Raw genomic sequence first — 26,589 nt, forward strand, 5'->3', positions numbered from 1 at the left:
CAGAGGACATGCGCCCATGCTGATGACAGGTTCTGCTCAATAACAATCCAAAGCAGTGCAGTCCGATGCACGTTCATTTTCATTATCTGAGTTAAATGCCACCAGCAGAAGGTTGATTTTCTGTTTTTTGTGGTTCAGGTTCTGTAGTTTCTGCATCAGAGTGTTGCTCTTTTAAGACTTCTGAAAGCATGCTCCACACCTCGTCCCTCTTAGATTTTGGAAGGCACTTCAGATTCTTAAACCTTGGGTTGAGTAATGTAGCTATCTTTAGAAATCTCACATTAATACCTTCCTTGCATTTTGTCAAATCTGCAGTGAAAGTGTTCTTAAAATGAAAAGGAGTACTTGTGGCACCTTAGAGACTAACCAATTTATTTGAGCGTGAGCTTTCGTGAGCTACAGCTCACTTCATCGGATGCATGCCGTGGAAACTGCAGCAGACTTTATTTATACACAGAGAATATGAAAAAATACCTCCTCCCACCCCACTGTCCTGCTGGTAATAGCTTATCTAAAGTGATCATCAGGTGGGCCATTTCCAGCACAAATTTCTCACCCTCCACCCCCCCACACAAATTCACTCTCCTGCTGGTGATAGCCCATCCAAAGTGACAACTCTTTACACAATGTGCATGATAATAAAGTTGGGCCATTTCCTGCACAAATCCAGGTTCTCTCACCCCCTCACCCCCCTCCCAAAAACCACACACACAAACTCACTATCCTGCTGGTAATAGCTCATCCAAAGTGACCATTCTCCCTACAATGTGCATAATTAAGGTGGGCCATTTCCAGCACAAATCCAGGTTTTCTCACATCCCCCCACCCCCATACACACACAAACTCACTCTCCTGCTGGTAATAGCTCATCTAAACTGACCACTCTCCAAGTTTAAATCCAAGTTAAACCAGAACATCTGGGGGGGGGGTTGGTAGGAAAAAACAAGAGGAAATAGGCTACCTTGCATAATGATTTAGCCACTCCCAGTCTCTATTTAAGCCTAAATTAATAGTATCTTGTGTGGGGGGGTGGAGGGTGAGAAAACCTGGATTTGTGCTGGAAATGGCCCACCTGATGATCACTTTAGATAAGCTATTACCAGCAGGACAGTGGGGTGGGAGGAGGTATTTTTTCATATTCTCTTTGTATAAATAAAGTCTGCTGCAGTTTCCACGGCATGCATCCGATGAAGTGAGCTGTAGCTCACGAAAGCTCATGCTCAAATAAATTGGTTAGTCTCTAAGGTGCCATTAAAAAAATAATGCATTAATTAAATTTACAAAAAGAAAAGGAGTACTTGTGGCACCTTAGAGACTAACAAATTTATTTGAGCATAAGCTTTCATGAGCTACAGCTCACTTCATCGGATGCATTCACGAAAACTTATGCTCAAATGCATCCGATGAAGTGAGCTGTAGCTCACGAACGCTTATGCTCAAATAAATTTGTTAGTCTCTAAGGTGCCACAAGTACTCCTTTTCTTTTTGCGAATACAGACTAACACGGCTGTTACTCTGAAACCTGTTCTTAAAATGAACAACATGCTGGGTCATCATCCGAGACTGCTATAACATGAAATATATGCCAGAATGCAGGTAAAACACAGAGAAAGAGACATACAATTCTCCCCGAAGGAGTTCAGTCAGAAATTTAATTAAGGTTTCAGAGTAGCAGCCGAGTTAGTCTGTATTCGCAAAAAGAAAAGGAGTGCTAGTGGCACCTTAGAGACTAACCAATTTATTTGAGCATAAGCGTTCGTGAGCTACAGCTCACTTCATCGGATGCATTTGAGCATAAGTTTTCGTGAATGCATCCGATGAAGTAAGCTGTAGCTCATGAAAGCTTATGCTCAAATAAATTGGTTAGTCTCGAAGGTGCCACAAGTACTCCTTTTCTTTTTGTAAATTTAATTAATGCATTATTTTTTTAACGAGCGTCACCAGCATGGAAGCATGTCCTCTGGAATGGTGGCTGAAGCATGAAGGGGCATACGAATGTTTAGCGTATCTGGCATGTAAATACCTTGCAATGCCGGCTACAACAGTGCCATGCAAACACCTGTTCTCACTTTCAGGGACATTGTAAATAAGAAACGGGCAGCATTATCTCCCGAAAATGTAAACAAACTTGTTTGTCTCAGCAATTGGCTGAACAAGAAGTAGGGCTGAATGGACTTGTAGGCTCTAATATTTTACATTGTTTTGTGTTTGAGTGCAGTTATGTAACAAAAAAAAAATCTCCATTTGTAAACTGCACTTTCATGATAGAGATTGCACTACACTACTTGTCTGAGGTGAATTGAAATACTATTTCTTTTTTCAGAGTAGCAGCCGTGTTAGTTTGTATTCACAAAAAGAAAAGGAGTACTAGTGGCACCTTGGAGACTAACCAATTTATTTGATCATAAGCTTTCGTGAGCTACAGCTCACTTCATCGGATGCATTCAGTTTTTCCACTGAATGCATCCAATGAAGTGAGCTGTAGCTCACGAAAGCTTATGATCAAATAAATTGGTTAGTCTCTAAGGTGCCACTAGTACTCCTTTTCTTTTTACTATTTCTTTTGTTTATCATTTTTACAATGCAAATATTTAATAAAAATAATATAAAGTGAGCACTGTACACTTTGTATTCTGTGACAGGTTTCAGAGTGGTAGCCATGTTAGTCTGTATCAGCAGAAATAACGAGGAGTCCTAAACCAGACAGTTTCTATGCAAAAGACTAAATGGACACAAATCTGACATCAGGAATCGTAACATTCAAAAACCAGTAGGAGAACACTTCAATCTCTCTGGTCACTCAATAACAGACCTAAAAGTGGCAATTCTTCAACAAAAACACTTCAAAAACAGACTCCAACGTGAAGCTACAGAACTGGAATTAATTTGCAAACTGGATACCATCAGATTAGGCCTGAATAGAGACTGGGAGTGGTTGGATCATTACAATACCTAAACTTAATTTCCCCAATACTAATTTCTCTCTACTGTTACTCACATCTTCTTGTCAACTGTCTGTAATGGGCCACTCGCTTACCACTTCAAAAGTTATTTTTCCTCCCTTCGTATCGTGCTGTTAATTGATCTATCTTGTTAGACTGACCTCACACTTGGTAAAGCAAACCCCATCCTTTCATGTATTTATACCTGCTCCTGTATTTTCACTCCATGCATCTGATGAAGTGGGTTCTAACCCATGAAAGCTTATGCCCAGATGAATTTGTTAGTCTCTCAGGTCCCACAAGGACTCCTCGTTATTTTTGTATTCTGTGTTGTAATTGAAATCAGTATATTTGAAAATGTAGAAAAGCATCCAAAATATTTAATAATTTTTAATTGGTATTCTATTGTTTAACATTGCGATTAAAACTGCAATTAATCGTGATCATTTTTTTAACTTTGTTTTTTTTTAATCACGTGAGTTAACTGTGATTAATCAACAGCCCTACTATAAAGGAATACTTATAGTTCAACACAAAGTATTTTACTTATTCCACAGTCTGTAAGGAAAAAGCAGTTATGCTGGCATTTAAAAGTGCAATGTTGTAACACCAAAGTTAATTTCTTCTCTCTTCTTCCCCCCCCCCCCAGTCTTTTGTAGGGATTTAAATCACTTAGTTTATTAAACAAAGGCTATTTGATCTCCAAGAGGTTACAAAGTCTCATATCTGTGGTCAGGTTATATCTCTGAATATTTCAAGTCTTTCCTGGATTCACAGTTTGCATTAAAGATCTGGAAAGAACAAAGACAACTGAGACAGACATTTTGAGCTGGCTGACTTAGAAGCAGAGACTCCTGCTTGGAGTCTGAAGATTTGGGCTTCTCAACACATTTTTTCAGTTTGAAGCTTCATACACAAAGTTCCATGTCCATGCCTGTTAGCAGTGAAAGTCAAGTCTCGTTGAGTGTCTGTTTGCTAGCACAGCAGGAGGTGCATCATCTGTCTTTGAATAGAGCTCCTGTCGTTTCAGCTGACATGTACAAGAAACAGCATGCCTCGCAGAAATGAGTGTGTGATAACTATACAGTGAACATAATATTCTTAAGGCATTAGGAAGCTGAACATATCTCACTGTGTTATACTTCATCTTCACAATTCAACATGACACTTTTTTTATAGGTTCAACAGTCGTAGCTGAATGTGTGTTACTGGCCCCATGAACATGACAATAAGGGTAGACACTGTAAACTTAAAAAAAAGCCCTTAAATTATATGGACTGCTATGCAACAGAAGCTCATCTAAGACAAAAAAGCATTAAAGACCAAGTACAGCTAAAATAAATCCCTCAAATCCCAGCCTAGAATTTAAGGGAATTAGTCTGGTGAATTAGTATTATCTGAGCTTATACAATTTATTTTCCCTGTCTTTCTCCCTCCCTCTCTATTACTAGTCTTACCACTCTGGCCTGCTCTGCTCTGTGTTTTGTACAACATCAGCACTGTTATGTTTAAGTTGATGCCCATACCAGCAAGACATGGCTAGCTGTAATCTTTGTCTCATCATTAGCTGCCTGCTGTGTGAGTCTGTTCTTCAATCGCTGGCCATTGATTCAGTAATGTATGTTGCCTCAGTGATGCACTTTCCCCTCATACTATCACACTTTCTCCTTCACATTCTAAGACAATTAACCCTTTTGACCAGTGTACTGAGATCACTTGAGTACTATACACATATCAAACAGGGATGTGAAGAAACAGATGCTGCCAGCACTTTTTAAACTTAATTGTGACTCCAGTCATTTTGTACATAGAAGAAAGGCATGTCCATGTGAAACAGTGCATGTCCCATACCACTCATCATCAATCATCATCATCCAATATATTTCTAGACTGCTTTCCTTATGCAATATCTGGCTGCCTCCCAGCTGAGAAAGGACAGTGCAAACTAAAGAGACAAGATGGGTGAGGTAATATCGTTTATTGGACCAACAGAAGTTGATCCAATAAATGTTATTACCTCACCCACCTTGTGTTTCTAATATCCTGGGACCCATTCAGATACAACAACACTGCATAACACAAACTAAAGTTGAGCGGTCAGGTGTTCTGACTATAATCAGATTAGTGTCTGATTTGCTGACCCTCGCCTGAATTTATTCCAAAATGAAAATATTTTAATAAAATCCCAGTATAAGGATAACCAGCTTCTAGGAGCTGAGCATCACACAGAAACATGGAGGAGTATCTGTCATAATGCATCAGCTCTGTGTGTGTGTGTGTGTGTGTGTGTCGTGCGCACACACACACACACACAATCAGTTCCCCCCCCTTCCTTTCTTCTCACTTACAAAGAGCATTGTTTGACCTTTTGGTTCATACCTTTAATCTGAGCATCATTTATTTTCACATTCAAGTGAAACAGGAAGGGGCTTTTATTTCAGAAAAAGTAAAGTGGTGAAATTGCTGGAGTTCAGCTCCTGTGCACCTAGAGCAGTGGTGACATTAAATGGCTCCTGAATTTGCAATGACTGACAGCTGGAATTCTGCAGGGCTTCCACAATACTTGGTTTTTTAAAGGCCTAGTTAGATTAACCAGGTCTCTGATCCTGTTTCATCAAGGTGCTGAGTAACCCCTTCTGGCACTTTGATCTAGTTAGAATCCAGCATGTTCATAAGTATCATAACCTTCATACTCTCTTGTGATTAGTATCTGTATTGTCAAATCCAATTTTATGGCTGTTTAACTGGGCTGGCAAGATTTCAACCTTGGCTATATTGAGGTCTAGAAAGATATCACATCCATATTTTGTTCCTGAAGAAGGCACTTCTGCAAACAAGAAAACTGATCTTGTGGGAGACATTTACATTTCACCTGTCTTTCATATTTTGGGTTTCAACTCTGTTGCCTGATCTAGCTCCCGTTGAAGTCAATGTCTACTGTCCTGATAACTTCAGTGATGTAGGATCAAAGTTTGTGTTCTTTAGTCCATCGTTTTCTACATAGCTGTAACTTGTAGCAGTATGGAGAGGTGCCTGTGAAAAAACGGTATTAGGCCTTGTCTACACTGCCACTTTACAGTGCTGCAACTTTCTCACTCACGGGTGTGAAAAAACACCCCCCGAGCGCTGCAAGTTTCAGTGCTGTAACATGGCAGTGTGCACAGTGCGGCTCCCAGCGCTGGTAGCTACTCCCTTCGTGGGCGTGGCTTTTTTACAACACTGGGAGAGCTCTCTCCCAGCTCTGGTGCTGCATCTACACGGCCACATTAAAGTGCTGCCACGGCGGTGCTTTAACATTGCTAGTGAAGACATACCCTAAATATAGCAGGAGTGTTAGCATCAGCGTTAGCTAAAGTTGCCATTAAACCTCCTGTTTTCAGACACTTACAATGTTTCCTGTTGGGTTGAAATGTTTCAGCCATGACTGTGTTTTAGGATGGATATTTCTGAAAAGCTTCAGCAAAAACAATTTTGTTATTTTTGAGAGAGAGCAAAAAGTACCTTTCCCATTATAAAAATTGTGTGACCTTTTCAACAGTTCTAATAGAGCGATGTGATTAGAAAGTAGAAAATTAAGGAGCGGAAGAGCCCTTGGTGAGATGTTTCTGAATGACCTTGTGAAAAACGTCTATGATTTGGCCAAATGATGAGCCTTTGGGAATTGTATATTGTGCATGTGCAGTAGATTTTAAAAAACAGCTCCAGTCCTATTTTTATTAACAATCTACCAACAATCCAAAGGCAGGTAGGTGGCACTCTGCCTGTATTTGTAGCTAACTTGGGTGAGCTGTAGCTCACAAAAGCTTATGCTCAAATAAATTGGTTAGTCTCTAAGGTGCCACAAGTACTCCTTTTCTTTTTGCGAATACAGACTAACACGGCTGTTACTCTGAAACCTGTAAAATCTACTAAAAGTTTGCTCATTGAATGAAGCATGCCTGCTTCAGGAAGAAATTTATCAAGTGTACTCAGTCTGTCAGATCCACATGGGGGGATACTCACTGCAGCTGCTCTTTCCCTTCCAGGGCTGGCTACTGCTGCTGCCTTGTGAGTGGGGGACAGGGATAAGCCCATCACACACCTCACCTTGCTTTTGGAGTATCTCATACTTGAGAACATGCTAGAAGATAACTGAATGTTCTCTTAACAGAGTTTTGATAATATAACATTCTGTTTAGAATACTATGATTATTACATATCTGTGAGAGAACTTGGGATAAATATGTGTTTTAGGTTAATGGGAAATATAAAATATTCTGTTTCTCTAGACCATTGGAACTGCAAAAGTACGCTTGAAAAAGTATGATTTTTTTCAGTATATGTAAAATGCATCTATCTCATAATTGGGAAAGCTTGAAAATATCTCTATATACAGGGCCTCACCCAACAAAGCCTTACTTGTGAGTCTTCCTTACTTATATGAGTAGCTCCTTTGAAATCAATCAGACTGCTAATATGAGTAAAGGTTTCCTTAGAAAATTGATTCCTAAATATTTTTAAAACTTTGCAATAAACTTTGCAGTTAGGGGACATGAAGGAGGGAGAAAATAGCAAATGTTGACCTCGTATTATTCTGACACCATTACTGATGGAGCTATGTTTTTGGTTTTTTTAAACTGAAATTTTCCAGACCATTGATCTGTGACATAGGGTAGGGCATTTGGGGAAAGAAACAAATGAAAAATGTGCATGGTATTTTGTTTACCAGCAGGTTTTTAATCTACAGATTAAAATTTGTATTGATAATTTCATAATAATTATAAGAGTTTAGGTCTTGGTTAGCATCAGAAACCACAACTTGTCCAGTTAATAAACTCTAAGCTAAGGGTGAAATTCTGCTTTTGAAGAAAATTGGAGAATCTCTGATCAAGGGAGTGGTATTTTCACAACTATGGGTGGTATGGACAGTGGGGGGTCAACATAAGGACACCTCTACAGGAAGTAGAGTCAATATATAACTCATAATTCTGCCCCCATATGTCTCTGTCTAACATATACCTTAGTCTTGCACTTTCTGCTTGCACTTTCTAGCGTGTCTTTACTGGAAGTAGCTTATCGTTTTTGCTGGTATAATATGAGGAGGATAAATATTTGTCAGTTGAAACCAAAGAATATTTTTAAAATAAAAAATCCTTCTGTATTTTTCACAGATTAAAAGACTAAGGGATAGATTTTCAGAGACCTAAATGGGAGTTAGGCACCTGCCATTTATGCCTTTGAAAATTTTGTCCTAAATCTACAGAGGAACATAATGCATTCATTGTTCTTGAGACCTCAAATCTTCCCAGAGAATTTTAGAAAACCATATGATTGCATCTTGCTCTCCAGTTTCACTAGAAGTGCTGCAGTAGCATATCTAGACAGACAGCGCGCTGTTGGCAACATAGTGACATTTTGCACATAATGATTCCATCTACAGGCAGCAGTAATATATTAAATGGGTTTAGGCACTGTCTGTTTGAGATGGTAGCATGCAGATATCTTAGAAGTTTTGTGGAAATCATCAACTTTTTAATCAAATCTGCCTCCCAAAATACATTAAAATAAAGTTACATTATAACAGAGAGACAAATCTCAGGAAATTCAAAGTTAAGGGTGACATGCCATCCTTCACTCCCTATATGAGGAATTTTTAATCATGGCTGCATCAGTTATGGCTGGAGTGCATCGCCCTTCATGTAGGATTTTTGACTTGTGTTAGTTGGTATCACAATTTTAATCTTTGAAGAGTCTGATAATCATTTTAACTCTTGCACTGATTCCATCTAACCTTATGAGAGTACATCAGAAGTGCCCAGAAGACTTTTCACCCTTTCTCCTGGGCCACCCAGAACCCACCAGTCACAAATGTTGCATAGAGTATAGGGTATACGTCTCTCTCTTTTGCTGTAGTGTGCACGTACATAGCAAACAAAATCTGTTTTGAATGTGTAAACTAATTCATTTATACCTTTATCTGAATATTAGAGAGACAAGGTGGGTGAGGTAATATCTTTTACGGTACCAACTTCTGTTGATGAGAGAGACAAGCTTTCAAGCTACAAAGAGCTCTTCCTCAGGTCTGGGAAAGGCATTAGAGTGTCACAGCTAAATACAAGATGGAACAGCTAGTTTAGCATAAGTACAGTAGTTAGCACATATCTAAGGAACCATTCCAGGTGAAGTGGCCTGTTAACACGTCTGCAGTCATAGGACAAAAAAAAAAAAAAAGGGGGGGGGGGGAGGGGGGTAGTGGGTTACAGATTGTTGTAATAAGCCATAAATCCAGTGTCTTCATTAAAACCGTGAGTTTTAGTGTTTAGCAAAGTTATGAATTTAAGCTCCCGGGCTCATTTTTGAAAGTGTTGCTCAGGTTTCTTTTGTGGATGAGGGCTGAGATCAGATATAGAGCATCCACCCACAGGTGATATGGTGGCTTTGTCTTTTATAATTTTCTTGTGTGAGTTCATTCAAGAGCATATGGATTGTCTAATTTCACCCACAAAGTTGTTATTGGTTTCAGAGTAGCAGCCGTGTTAGTCTGTATTCGCAAAAAGAAAAGGAGGACTTGTGGCACCTTAGAGACTAACACATTTATTTGAGCATAAGCTTTAGTGACCGACAACTCACTTCACCGAAGGTTATTGGAGCATTAAATGCACTGGATGAGGTACACCACATGTTGTGATAGGCATGTGTAGGACCCATGGACCTTGAAAGGTGTGGGGGTGGGGGAGGGGATTGATTGTTGTAGTAATGGACATATGTCCACAGGTTTTGCATCTGTTGTTCTGGCAGGGTCTGGTACTGCTTTGAGTTTGTGTGTCATGGTCTATAGGGAGCTCACTTGATGATGAGCTTGGGGGTTGTTTGAAGGTCAGAAAAGGGGGTTTGGGAAAGATTTCTTTCAGAATGAGGTGCCATCGAGTATGGGTTTTAGTTGTTTGGCGATACCCCATATGGTTTTCAGTGTGGGGTGGTAAGTGACAACTAGGGGTGTGTGGTTGGAGGGAGTTTTATTTCTGTACTGAAGTACATGCATCCGATGAAGTGAGCTGTAGCTCACGAAAGCTCATGCTCAAATAAATTGGTTAGTCTCTAAGGTGCCACAAGTACTCCTTTTCTTTTTGCAAAGACAGACTAACACGGCTGTTACTGTTCGTGACGCCAATTTCTGTTAGCCGACGGCCAAGGATGTTTGGTGAGGTGCCAGCTATGCCCGTTTATACCATCCGTGACTTTAACCGCTAGGACGCACTGTCCCTTCGTGGCAGGCAGCCCGGGCTAGGCTGACAGATGCCCCAAGGTCCTAACCACCCGTGACTTTAACTGCTAGAGCTCAGAGCTCCTTCGCAGCGGGCAGCCAGGATTGACTGACAGGTGCCCCAAGAGTTTGCCCCGTGGAGGCGGCACACCTTAACGCTAGGCTCTTAGTACTCTCACCTAATGGCCAGGCTTTAGAGCCAAAACGGCTGAGGTTCTTTAATTGTGTTGGCTGCTTTACAGTAAACCAGAGAAAACAAGTCGGGCTTATGCACAAATGGTTACCAAAATTTATTAAGCTAGATTCTAATCATGTGGTTACAAAATTGCTAGTACCTACTTATTTAAATGTAGAGATGTTACATACACAAACAAGTTACAAAACTGAAGCCACAATCCCAAAGAAAGAAAACAAAGTATAGAGCTCTATTTCAAAATATGTGTACACTAAAGATAGGAGATCAGGTGTGGGTGCTTCTTACCCTCCTTGCATCTCTCGATTCCAGCGGTGCCAAGCCAGGATCGGTCACTCAATTCCGCGGAAAGACGAATAAGGGACAAGGTGTAGGGACCCTCTTAGCTGCAGAAGCCTTAGGAGGCTGTCACTTATCTGACCAGCAGATATATAGTGAAAAGCACTCAAAAATCATGGTGCTGTAGGTCCCCTACTTATACCTCTGTACTCCTTTATTCTCTTTCTCCTTTCTTATGCCAAATTGAGGCTGGTCTGTCGGGGTGACGCCAGCTTTCGCAAGAGTAGTTTACACTTGCAAGGGAGAGAAACAATAAGTTTCTACTACTACTGGACATTTCTTTTATCAGGGTAAATATTTTCCCACCTAGGATGTTGGTGTGTGTGCATCACGCTATTTAGTAGGGGCTAAGAGCCATGTCTGTCACAGGGCCTCTGCCTGCTGTGAGCTTAATCGTTGTATCTGTTCCCAGAGGCACATTGTAGCAGCACACCTGTGCTTTCACAGCTTCAAAGGCTGTGCTGGAATATATGTTAAGTGCCCTGTTCTGGCTTCCTCCTGTGTTTCCAGCAATGCTGGTCTGAGGGGGGGGGGGGGGCTGTCTGGCTACATTCCACCCCCTGATACACCACACTACATCCCAGATTGCAAGGTGGCGGTGATGCCAGCACCTCTTGCCCTCCTTGGGGAAATCTAGAAATACCCAACAACCAAATTAGAGGATGAGGGTTCGCGGAATTGGGTAGGATCCCTTTTTAGCTCTAGGTATCTGATTTGTGTGGAGGAAAGAGCAGTTTGAATCAAACGCTTCATAATACATAAAGTTACACAAAAAACAATTACAATAATTAAAATGGTTAAAACAGTATTCACAACCGAATGTAAAAACGGGGAGAGGGAGAATCCCAAGTGTTGAGCTAACCATTGCATCCATGAGGTTTGTCCATTCTCAGCCACTGCATGTAAAATTTTAACTGCACCTTTAATAGCAACCACATCTTGCTCTATTTGCCCTGAATGATTTACATAAAAACAACAAGATTGGTTGATGACAGCACACACTCCTCCTTGCTGGGCTAGGGTAGTGTCTAGTGCTATTCTGTTCTGCAGAGCATATCGGGCCACAGACTGAAGTTGTTCATTTAAAAGCCCTAATGCATCAGCAGTATGATTCAGAGCAATTTCCAATTGTCCAGAAACGTTTGCTATTGCCGTCTCGAGCTCAGTTATACCTAACCAAGGTATAAGTGCACGTGTAAATCGGTGAAAACCAGAGGGCCGTTCAATCAGGGGGTTGTAGGTGAACTTTCGTTTGGACCGGTGTATAAAACTTCCCAGATTTGTTATTCTGGGGGCATTAACATGAGGGTGTACTGTTAGTCCCTCGGGTACTGCATGTCCCAGTGAACACCTTCCAGTCCAACCTACAGGTAGATATTTATATGCCTTGTCCCCACAAATAAAGAACAAGCCAGGTTCTTTACTAAGAATAGGTGAATAAGGTCCTCTGTGCCACCTGCCCCCCTCAGGTTTAGGTATGGGTTGGTGATATGGAACACAATATCCCATCTTAATGTTAGTACAGAGCAAAACTATTAACAAATCTTCTAAAATTTGATCTGAGCGAAAAAGTCCATTTTCATTACACTGATCTAATAAGGAGTTAATAGATTTGATTAGCAATGGGTTATAAATGTGTCCGGAACTGGGAATAAAGAACAGTGATTGGTCATACCAATCTCTGCTTTCAGGGTATCTACTCATATTCAGGGGAACAATTGTGGCATTATATATGCTAAAAAGGGGTCTATGTTCAAGTGTGCCATTGATGGGACCTTTCCAACATTTTAAAGTCCTTTTGTCGCTCATGGGTGGGTAGGTAGTCCAACCCCCACTTTTCTGATCAAATACAATTGTATGGGCACATTGCTGCTTATCTAGACTACCCATTTGTATGTCACCCTGAGTTTCAAAACAAATAGGGTATACTTCTTTAGATGATCCCGTTACATATTCCACAGGCTGTCCCCAAACAGTGTGATGCCATTGTCCCACCTCCCCCGAGTCATTGCGAGGGTTGTTGGTATACCATGCTGGTCCCCACTGAAAGATGTCGCTTTTGTTCCACCAATCATTTAGGCTGAGTGGTACAAATTCAAGTCCCAGTTCATTGGTTGAATCTAGCAAGGTGCACATCCAGCAATTTGTAGCACCAGCAGCTGAGGCGATGGTTTGGATTGCTCCCCGAAGAGGATGTTCTGGTATTGCCAAGGTGACTGGAGCCAACAGAAGGATCATGAGGGCTTGCAGGAACATATCTCTGGTGGGTCGTGTAGCTCACGAAAGCTCATGCTCAAATAAATTGGTTAGTCTCTAAGGTGCCACAAGTACTCCTTTTCTCTGTAGTGAAGTAGGTTCTCTCAGGATATTTGGGTGGCCCATTCCATGATGCGATCTGCTTTTGCGGTGGAGTGTCCTTGTTTGGTAAAGGCAGTTTTGAGTGTGTTAAGGTGTATATCCTGGACTTTCTCCTTTCTCCTATTCACTGGTATCTGAGTGCCTGAGATAAGAGATTTGTTGGTGTGTTTGGGGTGATTACTGGATCTATGAAGGTAGGTGTGATCTGAAGGTTTCTTGTATATAGTTTTCTGTAAGGTTCTATTGTTGAACCTGATCATGATGTTCAGGAAGTTGATGCTGGTGTGGGAATGTTCCAGAGAGAGTTTAATGGATGGGTGGTGGTAGCTGAAGTTGTGGTGAAAATCTATGAGGGAGTTTAAGTCGTCTGTCCAGAGGATGAAAATATCATTGATATATCTCAGGTATATCATTTGTTTCCTGGTGCATTTCTCCAGAAATTCTTCTTCAAGGTGGCCCATGAAGAGATTGGCTTACTGAGGTGTCATCCTAGAACCCATGGCTGTTCATATGTTCTGGAAAAAGTGTTTGTTGTTGAATATAAAGTTGACATGGGTGAGGATGAAATGGATGAGTTTGGTGATCTGTTTGGAGTGAATCTCTGAGGGTTGTCCATTGTCTTGTAGATATTTGAGGCAGGCAACTGTACTGTCGTGAGAAATGTTGGTTTATAGGGAAGTGACATCCATGGTGGCGAAGATGGTGTTCTGAGAGAGGTTGCTAATGTTGTGGTGCTTATGGAGGAAGCTGGTTGTGTCCTGGAGGAAGCTGGCCCTTTGTGTGGTGTGTGGTTTGAGGATGATTTCTGTCAGTCCTGATATTCCTTCAGTAAGAGTGCCGTGGCCAGATATAATGAATCTGCCTGGGTTTGGTAGTTTGTGTATTTTGGGAAGCATGTAGAAGGTCCCTGGGGTGGGTTTGTGAGGGATGAGTTTGTAAAGTTTCTCTTGGAGTTGTTTGGGGTAGGATTTGATGATATCTTTAAATTCCTGGGTAAATTATGGTGTGTGGTCATCTTTTGATTTTCTTATGGAATGTGATCTTGGAGCCTCATTCACACAGTTTATATCGTTCTTTTTTTTCTTTAAGAAACCAAGAAAATCCAGTGCAAAATCCTTAAGCAACATTACAATGAACTGCAATAATAGAATGGAGAGTGCAGTCACAGAAAAGGGAGGAAATTGAAAGTTACAATTTACACAGACAGGTAACTTGGCAACATTGTGTTTATTGTAGGCTGGACTGGTAGCACTGCCTATTATCAAGGTTGCCTGACACTATAAGACCACATTTTCAGTTGCTTATAATTTTGCCAGCCACTTGGACTGAAATGTTCAATGCTGGGTTTCTGCCTGAGGCAGATTTTACTTTTAAATTTCAGCCAAAATGGGTCAGCCATTTCTGAGAATGAAGCTAAGAAAAATGTTGTTTTGCCCATTTTGAAAAGCAGTAGTGCCCCCAGGCTTTGGAGCAGGGACTCTGAAATTTGAAAAGGGTGGCCTTTCTGTCAGGGATCTGCTCTTGTCATCCCCATGAAAATCTGACTAAATTACAAACCTTTGAAAAATTTCAGTTCACTTATGCCCAGTAGAGACATCTCAGCTTTTAGCTAAGATCTCAGAAGATTCCATCTGCACTGAACATGCTCCAGCCTGGGCTGCAGGATGCTGAGCAGGACTTTCACTGCAATTGCAGCCCTGGACCACAGTGGGCTATGTGAAGTCCAGGTTTAGGTGCTTGAAATGAGACCAGAGAGACTGTCCTATGCTCTCTGTCCCTTCTACAGGGTCCAGAGAGTGTTGAAGCTTCCTGATTCGAATGCAGAGAAGACAAACACAGGACCTGCAAGGGGTGGGAAGAATAGCTTGGGACAAGAAGCCTGCTAAGGGCAGACTAGATCTGGCTGAGCAAGGAGACTGGAAGTGTGGCAGGGAAATGGGGGACAGGCAGCTGGTAGATTTGTGGTGGAGGACATGAGATCAGATGAGGAGCTCTGGGGAGACTGGGACTGAGAACCAGTGGGGCGGGAGGGTGGAGGAGAAAAAACAGATTTGATGAGGAGTCTGTGTGTAGGGGAAGCACTGCAACTGCTTGGGAAAAGAGACTGGGATATGGAGCTTTGGGGGGAATACTGAGATTAGATGAGGAGCCTGGGGAGGGAGATTGAGGTTGGAAGTCAGTGGGGATGAGGAATTGTATAGGGGAGGCGGAGAGTGACTGGAGGTCAGGTTGTGGGGGAGAGACAGATGAGATGAGCCAGTAACTGGGACCTGGAACTGGGCTGAGATGCCTGAGGTGTGGAGATGGGAAGTGGTTACATGAGGAGAATAGGACTGGGATGAGGATCCAGGGCATGTGGGGGGGGGCAGTGGAGAGGGAAAGGCAGGACAGGGAGGAGACAGGACTCGAATAAGGACAGTTGGAGAAGATGGGGCAAAAGGGGATATGTTTTTTTGGGGGGGGGGGCAGATAAAGGAAGGGCAGAAGAGTGTGTATGCCCACTAGGGTGCACACCACTCCAGAGCCTTGAATAGAAGGAACAATCAGTTGCACACATACAAAATGGGAAATGACTGCCTAGGAAGGAGTGCAGAAAGGGATCTGGGGGTCATAGTGGATCACAAGCTAAATGTGAGTGAACAGTGTAACACTGTTGCAAAAAAAAAGCAAACATTCCGGGATGTATTAGCAGGAGTCAGAGTAACAGCCGTGTTAGTCTGTATTCGCAAAAAGAAAAGGAGTACTTGTGGCACCTTAGAGACTAACCAATTTATTTGAGCATAAGCTTTCGTGAGCTACAGCTCACTTCATCGGATGCAACCGATGTCTCTAAGTTGCCACAAGTACTCCTTTTCTATTAGCAGGAGTGTTATAAGCAAAACACGAGAAGTAATTCTTCTGCTCTACTCTGCTCTGATTAGGCCTCAACTGGAGTATTGAGTCCAGTTCTGGGCTCCACATTTCAGGAAAAATGTGGACAAATTGGAGAAAGTCCAGAGAAGAACAAGGAAAATGATTAAATGTCTAGAAAACATGACCTCTGAGGGAAGGTTGAAAAAATTGGGTTTGTTTAGTCTGAAGAAGAGAAGACTGAGAGAGGAAATAACAGTTTTCAAGTACATAAAAGGTTGTTACAAGGAGGAGGGAGAAAAATTGCAGCAAAAGTGGTTTAGGTTGGACATTAGGGAAAACTTCCAAACTCGGTGGTTAAACACAGGAATAAATTGCCCAGGACGTTTGTGGAATGTCTATCATTGGAGATTTTTAAGAGTAAGCTAGACAAACACCTGTCAGGGATGGTTGAGATAATAACCTATTCCTGCCATGAGTATAGGGGACTGGACTAGATCAGTGCTATCAACCTTTCCAGACTACTGTACCCCTTTCAGGAGTCTGATTTGTCTTGCATACCCTCAAGTTTCACCTCACTTAAAAACTACTAAAAAATCAGACATCATAATACCAAAGTATCACAGCACACTGTTACTGAACAGTTGCGTACTTTCTTATTTTTACCATATAACTATAAAATAAATCGATTGGAATATAAATATTGTACTTACATTTCAGTGTGATACTTGAGCCTGTTTTTTACTTGTGAGCCTTGTCTGAAGCTGGAGCCCGAGATGGTGGGGCTGAAGCATGCAACTTAGCTTTGAAGCAACCTTTGTAACATGGGACCCCAGGCATTGCCCTGCTTGCCACGCCCTATTGCTGACCCTGCACTTGCGATCCTCCTAAACCTGTCCTGTGAGCCCCCTGGGGGCTGTAATCCCCAAGTTTGAGAAATACTGATCTAGATGAGTTGAGTACCCCCTGGAAGACCTCTGCTTACCCCCAGGGGTACATGTACCCTGGTTGAGAACCGCTGGACTAGATGACCTCTCGAGGTCCCTTGCAGTCCTATGATTCTATGAAAATGACATTGGAAGAAGCTAAGACTGAAGCAAAAGACCACCAAAGATGGAAGGCAGTGGTGAAGGACCTATGTTCCACATGGCATAAAGAGCAGGGCCAGCGCTACCTTTTTTGCCGCCCCAAGCAGCGAAGCAAAAAAAAAAAAAAAAAGCAGCCACCGAAGAAGAAAAAATGAACTGAAGTGCCACCGCCGAAGGGCCGCGGAGGAAGAGAGAATGAAAAAGCTGCCGCCGAGGGAGGAGTGCAGCCTCAAGAATGGCCGAAGTGCCGCCCCTTCTGATTTGCCGCCCCAGGCACCAGCTTCCTAAGCAGGTGCCTAGAGCTGTCCCTGATAAAGAGGCATAAGACAACTTAAGTCATTAAAACCCTGTTCTGGAAACAGCATTTTAATTTCCCCATCGGCTTTTCTGTGGTAGGATCACTATAGTACAGTATCTGATTGCTTTACAAATATTAGTGAATTAATTTTCACAACACTCCTATGAATGACAGATGAGGGGGTATTATTATCCTAATTGTACAGATGAGGCACAGAGAAATGCAGGTAAAAAGTATCTACTAAATTTGTTCAATTTGAAATGCCAAAAGCCTGATTTTTCAGCGTACTTTGCGTTTTATAGAACTTTATATGTTCAAAGCGCAGCTCCCATTGACTTCGGGTACAGCTGTGAGTGCTCAGCACTTCTGCAAATCAGAGATCACAGTCGCAAGTCAGGCACCAATTAAATGAGGCACAAACAATTAGTTTCAGAGTAACAGCCGTGTTAGTCTGTATTCGCAAAAAGAAAAGGAGTACTTGTGGCACCTTAGAGACTAACCAATTTATTTGAGCATGAGCTTTCGTGAGCTACAGCTCACTTCATCGGATGCATGCCGTGGAAACTGTTACCATCTATGAAAAGTTTTAAGGGACTTTACTAGTATCACATAGGAACTGTGTTGTAGAGAAAGATAGCCAGGGCAGCATTCAACTGCTTTAACCATAAAGCCATCCTTTCTCTTCTTGCAAGCCCCTACATCATTCACATCACACACTTTCCAGCTTTTACAACAAATGAATCCGGGGTCTTACAGACAGCAGTCCCCTTTACTATATAACGCTGATTGATCCCCAGAGCAGATCCATCCTGTGCACGAGGCACTCAAAAATAGTGTATCTGAGCTTACAAGTAAAGTCTGTATCATAATATAAACGCACCAGTGGCTTAATGCAGGTTGCACAGGCAACCTGAATTCTGGCATTTCCTAACTTTTGAGTGCTTGACTTTGCAACCTGAATTTTCTTTTAACATTTTTGTGTCTATGTGCAATATGTATTGAGGCACAACTTTTAACAACCAACATATACATTCAAAATACTAAACTGCAGAATGCAAATAGGATCATATCTTGAATTTCCTGACTTCTGTGTGTTTATAGTCTCAACTGTAACATTACATCAGTGAAGTTTTTTTGCACTGAATTATAATTAACCTGATGCTTGACAACACTGAATGGTTGGAACAATGCCAAACATAAATGGTCGGAATGCTTCCTGTAAACATAGCCATTGAGAAGTCTTATGATTCAAGGAACACCTCCATTTATCTCAGTTCTGTACACTTTTGACCTTGATTCTCAAGAGATGTCTTGAATAGGATCTTCTTGCATAAAGTACTGAACTTTATATGACAGTATCTTCGAGTCTGTATAATCAGTATGGAGTTAGGGGATGATGAGGGAGGAGGAAGTGCAGTTTACATTAACTAAACCTGCTAGAACTATGTTTCGAATTTTTCCCAGAGATAATCTGTTTCGTCATTAACAGCTGCTGGTTAGTCTTACTATATTTTCTTAAAATAATTTAGATGTTAATACATACTGTTGACTGTTAGATGGAGGGAAAACACCCTAATATCTCACTTTATGCTCTGACCAATTTCACAGCTGGATTTTATCTGCTCTCTTATTTCATAAAGCTAGCTTCAGTGGCCATAATCTGTCAAGTGTTGGGAATATTCAAGACAAAACCTCTCTGCTTCCATACCTAATCCTTATGGAACCAAAGCATGAAGCTGATGACAGTCTGATCTCAGTCCTATCTGGTTCAACCAATAATTCAAATTTATCTATTTATAAATAAATGGTTGACAGCTTGTAATGTCATTTTCTTTTACACACATGACAATTACACATTACCCCCTTTTTGCCTGGTACACGTTGCAGTATATGCTTGGAAATTTGCAGACTTTTGATACTAATGCAGTTAGTACATTTGCAGATAAAAACACTTGTTCTGATAAACAAAATATTATACCAAACATTAAGCAACTAAACTTTCAGCTTTTACTAAACTAAATTTTCCACTCTTAATAAAGGTTAAACAACTTTAAATCATTACTGCAAATTATTCCAACAGCTTGTTAGGGATTTGGTTAATTTAGCCATGTGCCTTTATTTAGCAATAAATCCTGTTGGCTTAATGGTCGACTGCACAAAATGATTTCTTACCACCTTGTCTCTCTTATCACACAGGGATGTGATTCTGAATGACTGAAATAAATCAAAACCTCACAATACAAGGTTAATTTCAGCTGAATTAATCCTGAATGCTGAGGGGCAGAGTCAGTGATGCACATCACAGGAGTTGCAGCTTAGAAGACATAGGCCAGTGGGGGGAAATTTTTGCCTTCCTTCTGAAAGTGTTTAGTCTTAAGAAAAGATTGAGGGGAGACCTGGTAAGTCTTCAGATATGTTAAGGGCTGTATAAAGAGGTGATTGATTGTTCTCCATGTCTACTCAAGGTAGGACAAGAAGCAATTGATTTAATTTGTAGCAAGAAAGGTTCAGGTTACCTATTAGGAAACATTTTCTACCTGTAAGGATAGCTAAGTACAGGAATTGGTTACCACGGGATAATGTGGAATCCCCATCATTGGAGATTTGTAAGAACAGGTTAGAGAGAGACATGTCAGACATGGTCTAGGTGTACTTGGTCTTTCTTCAGTGCGTTGAGGGTCCCTTCCAGCTACCTCTCAAGGTCCCTTCCAGCCCTACATTGCTATGATTCATTGTGGTGTTCCTTGGAAAGACCAAAGCTACATAAAAGTTGCATAACTGTCTAATATTTTGAGGCTGTTTAAAGGTTAAAAAAAATATTTCTGATAACAATCAGAAACTTTAACACTAGGGATCACTAGGATTTCCTTTCAGCATGCATTTCAGCCGAAGGAGAATTCCATGTGGTATTCTTTTAAAATACATCTTGTTTTCCTAGAATTTTCTAACCTATGCTACTGTAGCCCGGAATCTGAGGTATGATACCACCAGCATATTACTCTTGGGACTATACAGAGCATTTAGAACAAACTAAACTGTCCTCACTTTTGTAAAAGTTGAGGTACCTAACTTGGGAGCTTGGTAGCTGACTAATGTCCGTTCCATTTTCAAGTTTTCAGTTTACTCAGTGAAGTTTTTGTTTGCTTAAAATAGGCAGCTTTAACCTCTTATTTAAAAGAAATGAATTACTCCAGAGGAACTCTGATGAAACCAGAAGTATCACCACACATGCAGCCCAAGTAAATTATCACAAAACTTTAGATAATCAAATATGCATTAATGTTTCTTTTGGAATGGAACATTTTGCTTGTTTTGCATAGTTATTTTGAAAACCATAAATAATGCATTTTTGTTTTATTATTCTAAAGCCTGCTGAGTTGTGGTAGTTTTCTTCGCAACTACAGAAAGCTAAATTCTGGTCGTTAAGGTCATGTGCAGAAAACACTTAGTGAAGCACCTTTGCTTTACAATATTCTCTTCATTATGTCTGATTTCAGTAATAAAAAAAATAGATTTGTTTTGTAATAGGTGTATTATTTCAGAATCCTTTTTCAGACACAACTTTAGAAAATGAAGACATTGGGGGTGAATTCAAAAATTCAAGTGTATAATTCATAGAATCATAGAATCATAGAATATCAGGGTTGGAAGGGACCCCAGAAGGTCATCTAGTCCAACCCCCTGCTCGAAGCAGGACCAATTCCCAGTTAAATCATCCCAGCCAGGGCTTTGTCAAGCCTGACCTTAAAAACCTCTAAGGAAGGAGATTCTACCACCTCCCTAGGTAACGCATTCCAGTGTTTCACCACCCTCTTAGTGAAAAAGTTTTTCCTAATATCCAATCTAAACCTCCCCCACTGCAACTTGAGACCATTACTCCTCGTTCTGTCATCTGCTACCATTGAGAACAGTCTAGAGCCATCCTCTTTGGAACCCCCTTTCAGGTAGTTGAAAGCAGCTATCAAATCCCCCCTCATTCTTCTCTTCTGCAGGCTAAACAATCCCAGCTCCCTCAGCCTCTCCTCATAACTCATGTGTTCCAGTCCCCTAATCATTTTTGTTGTCCTTCGCTGGACTCTCTCCAATTTATCCACATCCTTCTTGAAGTGTGGGGCCCAAAACTGGACACAGTACTCCAGATGAGGCCTCACCAATGTCGAATAGAGGGGAATGATCACGTCCCTCGATCTGCTCGCTATGCCCCTACTTATACATCCCAAAATGCCATTGGCCTTCTTGGCAACAAGGGCACACTGCTGACTCATATCCAGCTTCTCGTCCACTGTCACCCCTAGGTCCTTTTCCGCAGAACTGCTGCCTAGCCATTCGGTCCCTAGTCTGTAGCTGTGCATTGGGTTCTTCCGTCCTAAGTGCAGGACCCTGCACTTATCCTTATTGAACCTCATCAGATTTCTTTTGGCCCAATCCTCCAATTTGTCTAGGTCCTTCTGTATCCTATCCCTCCCCTCCAGCGTATCTACCACTCCTCCTAGTTTAGTATCATCCGCAAATTTCCTGAGAGTGCAATCCACACCATCCTCCAGATCATTTATGAAGATATTGAACAAAACCGGCCCCAGGACCGACCCTTGCAGGTCTCTGACCATTTCAGAATTAGACCCTCATTTCTTAAGTTTTAAAGCACATGGGATGGGAAGACTGGATTGTTGATCCTGTGATGAAGTGGGAATTTTCTGGAATATGCTTAGAAATTCTAGGCATGCCTCAGTTTCCCTCTGTACGTTGCATTGCTACCCTGTGGGTGCAAAAGGAGACAGGCTTTGTCAGGAAGTTAGGCTGGAAGGCTACCCAAAATCCATGTCACTGTCCACTGGGGGAAATCAAGAGGCCAGAGGGGAAACGCTGAGGCAGGCACGAAGCTGGGAGAGGTATACCTGGCTATTATGATACCCTTTATGTATTATCCCACCTAATAGAACATTGGATGATGTCACTATCCATATAAATATCTAACCCTGCTAAATTACTGTGGCAGTGAACACTACAGATTAATTATGGATTGTGTAAAATATATTTCTGTTTATATATTTAAAATCTCTCCTTATCCTAGTATTATGAAAAGGAGAAAATAGGAGCACCATTAATCATTTTGTATATCTCTATCATAACCATTATTCGCCTCATTTCTCTAAACTAAACCATCTCAATCTTTTTATTCTCTCCTCAGATGAAACTTTTACTTATGTATATAATTAGGAAATTTCCACTGAGATGTTCTGTTTCCTATCCAGTGCTGGCCAGAGGCAGACAAGAGACATTCTATTTCATACATAAGAACCTCCATACTAGGTCAGACAAATGATCCATCTAGCCCAGTATCCTGTCTCTGACAGTGACCACTGCCAGATGTTTCATAGGGAATGAACAGAACAGGGCAATTTTGAATGATCCATCCCCTGTCGTCCAGTCCCAGCTTTTGGCAGTTGGAGGGGTTGCATCCCTGACCATCTTGGCTAATAGCCGTTGTTGGACCTGTCCTCCAGAAACTTGATAGTATATGTATACTGTATATAATATACACCCTACCCCGATATAACGCGACCTGATATAACACGAATTTGGATATAATGCGGTAAAGCAGCACTCTGGGGGGCGGGGCTGCGCGCTCCGGTAGATCAGAGCATCAGTGTGTCTGGCTCCGACACGCTGCTCTGAGCGGCGTGTTAAGGGTGCCAGGCCGGGACCGAGGGGTTGGATAAGGGGCAGAGGATCTCCGGGGGCAGTCAGGGGATAGGGAGCAGGGGGGGTTGGATGGTTCAGAGGTTCTGGGGGCGGGGCAGTCAGGGGACGGGGAACCGGGGCGTTGGATAGGGTGTGGGAGTCCCGGGGGGCCTGTCAGGGGGCGGGGGTGTGTATAGGGGTTGAGGCAGTCAGGGGACAGGGAGCAAGGGGGGTTGGATGGGTCGGGGGTTCTGAGGGGTCAGTCAGGGGGCAGGAAGTGACTATTAATAACAGAAATGCTCAAGGCCGAAGGAAGTTCAATATAACGCAGTTTCACCTATAACGCGGTAAGATTTTTGGCTCCCGAAGACCGCGTTATATCGGGGTAGAGGTGTAGTATAAAGAGGGCAAAGAAGATATTAAAGAAACAGATGATTTTAAAAAAGGAGGACTTGTGACACCTTAGAGACTAACAAATTTATTTGAGCATAAGCTTTCGTGAGTGATAGCTCACTTCATAAGCTCACGAAAGCTTATGCTCAAATAAATTTGTTAGTCTCTAAGGTGTCACAAGTCCTCCTTTTCTTTTTGCGGATTCAGACTAACACGGCTGCTACTCTGAAAGCTGATTTAAAGTGAACAGAAGCCTAAAAAGCATTCGTCATTCAGATACTAGTATCCAAATCCTAATGATTTCATTGGGGTTTATGTGCATGAGTAACCTAGGGAAGAATTTGATATAAAGAATGGGAGAAAAGGACAATAAACATATTCAAGGAAGCAAAGAAACAGGAGAAGTTCTAAATCTTTGTGACTCTCAGACAGTAAATGCATTGTCAATGGGTCAAAGAGGAATTTAGAACACAGAGGCAGAAAGGGTCGTTGTGTTCAAGTGATGGTGGGTCTGTATTTTTATTGTGACAAAATTTAAAAATGCTCCTTTATTTGGCACTTGCAGTTTTGCAACTACCAACCAATTACATCTTCAGTCAACAAATTGCAGATTCAAGTGAGAACAATAGAGGTGTGATTATCAGAAACACTCATCACGTGTTTAACTCTTCCCCCATTGAAGTCAATAGGAATTTTGTCTTTGACTTCAATTGGAGGAGAGTGAAACCACTGCTGAACACTTTTGAGAAAAAATCTTCCCGACGGATTAGGTAGGTGTCTAAATTCCATTATTTACACTTTGCAAGTAATTGTGCCCACACTTTTGTTCCTGCTGTTAATTGCAGGTACAAAATTATAGGCTGGGGCAAAAGATGCAAGAATTAGCTTTTTAACCCACCCAATTAGTGGGTTAAATGGCTATATAGACACACAATGGCTATAAAGGAAGGTATAAAGTCCTGTAAGTGAATTGGGATTCTGTACAAGACATTCAAGTCTGTCTCTTATGTTTGTATATTTTGATGAGAGTTTTATTTAAATGTACTTGTAAAATGAGCTGAGTTAAACAATTGAGTTAAACAGGTGGGTGGCACCTGGCTTACACAAAATCTTTACCTTCACCTTTGTAGGTACTTCATTAGTTCTTTAGAGGTTGGCCAACATTATAATTATTTTGACTGTGAAAATTCATATAAAATACAACCAGAAGAAACAGCTGGTTCTTCTTCGAGTGCTTGCTCATGTCCATTCCATATTAGGTGTATGTGCTGGCCACATGCACCGGTGCTGGAAGTTTTTCCCTCAGCAGTATCTGTAGGGGACCGGCTCTGGCACCCTCTGGAGTGGTGCCCGCATGGTGCGGTATAAGGGGCGCCGCCGACTCCCCCCACACTCCGTTCCTTCTTGCCGCCAGTGATGGTGCTGGAATGTCTGCTGCTTCGGCTAGCGTTGTTTCGTTCTCCATTCTTGCGAACTTTGAAAACCTGTAATATAGTTGTGTATAGTTAGTAGTTTATTGGTTACCCTTAGTAGTAGTTCTCGAACTCTTTGTTAGTCCCGAATGGGACTCAGCTGCAGGATGGGGCATTCCCTGGTCCCCAGGTTTTAAGCCCTGTGATCATTGCAAATGGCCTATGCCCATCAGCGATCTGCATAGTAGCTGCTTGTGGTACTTGGGCGAGGGGCACAAAAGCAACAAGTGCCGTCTTTGCAAGTCCTTCAAACCTAGGACGAAAAAGGAGCAGGACAATCGCTTAAAGGCGCTCCTGATGGAATTGGCACTCACTCCGGCACTGGAGCAATGGTCCGACTTGGCACCGAGCATTGCGGCATCGGTGCACAGTGCTCTCCCGGCGCCATCCACGAGCCAGCGCCGGTCCCCTCCCACGGCTCTGGCCAAGAAGCCAAAGAAGGCAGGGAGGGGAAGATCCCCTACTTCCTGCAAGGGAAAAGAGAGGGTTGGGGGTGAGCCGGGAGCCAGCTCAATGCCCCCTTGGGGAAGTCGGGCCCCAGCTCAAGTCAAGCGGTGCAGCCCATCCCATGCTTTCCCTGCAACTCTGGATAGTGGTACAGGCCTCCAGCAGCTCCAAGTGCCATTGACACCCGAGGCTCTGCAGGCAGCTCAGGAGATCCTGACGCTCCTGGTGCCACCCACACTGGCTCGGACGGTACCCAGGTCTTGGTGTAAACCTGCCTTGGGGCCTCCGCATGTGTCCCCGCCTCAGTGACACCATTCCCCATCGCATGGAACGTCCTGCCACTGCTCGCCGTCACACCTCAGATAGGCAGGCTCAGCGGAGCCCTCTTCGGTCTCTGGACCTTGGACCCAGACAGCAGGGTTCGAGGAGTACCTCGCCAGTAGTCTGGCACAGACCCACTGAGGTGAGCGCCCGCCAGCAGCAGCAACGAGACTGACCCCTTGCATTGCCGAGAGCTCGGTACAGATCTCGGGACTGACTGAGGGATCGAAGCCACCAGTCACTGAACCGCCATCGTCAATCTCCGAGACAGGGATCACTGAGTTCGGGTAGTTCCTCCCAGCAACCAGCGCATGATAGTTTCTCGTCCTGCTCAGTGTCCTGGTACTGGTTGGCTAGCATAAGATTTAGATTGCCAGGTTTGTGACACCGATCTGCTGAATGCCGTTGGTCCCCCAAGGCACCGACCAAGACATTCGTCCTGCTTGGACAGGTCTCCCTCCACGCGCAGCGACTGGCACTGGTCAGATAAGAGCCACCGCGCCGCCTGATCCTGGTCGCCAGGTAGCAACTGCTCTGGATACAGCTGCGACATGGAGCAGGGCTCCCTAACTGTGGGACAGCTACCGGAGCCTGCGGTGCCGCCTACATCATCAGCACCGAAACCTGTCCCATGGCCCCAGGCACGGTGGCTGGTGCCATGGAAGCCCTGGGGGTTCACCCAGCCTTCCCAGGCTGCACGCTCCGTTTCGGGAGCCAGAGACTTCAAGGGGAAGGACCCCACAGGTCCAGGAGGACCCAGGAGAGCAGCCTGCTGGGCCATCAATGGACGCAGAGGCTCCTGCGGTACCGGCATCGTCTTTGTCGTCACCAGACGAGGTTATCATAGAGCCCCGTCACCTAGCTCCTCAGGATGGCACAAAGGCGCACCAGGAACTACTGAAGAGGGTCGCACATAACCTGGGGCTCCAGGCTGAGGAGTTGGAAGAATTTTCGGACTCCTTG

This window comes from Lepidochelys kempii, chromosome 19, assembly GCF_965140285.1.
Source record: "Lepidochelys kempii isolate rLepKem1 chromosome 19, rLepKem1.hap1, whole genome shotgun sequence".
NCBI classification, from domain to species: domain Eukaryota; kingdom Metazoa; phylum Chordata; order Testudines; family Cheloniidae; genus Lepidochelys; species Lepidochelys kempii.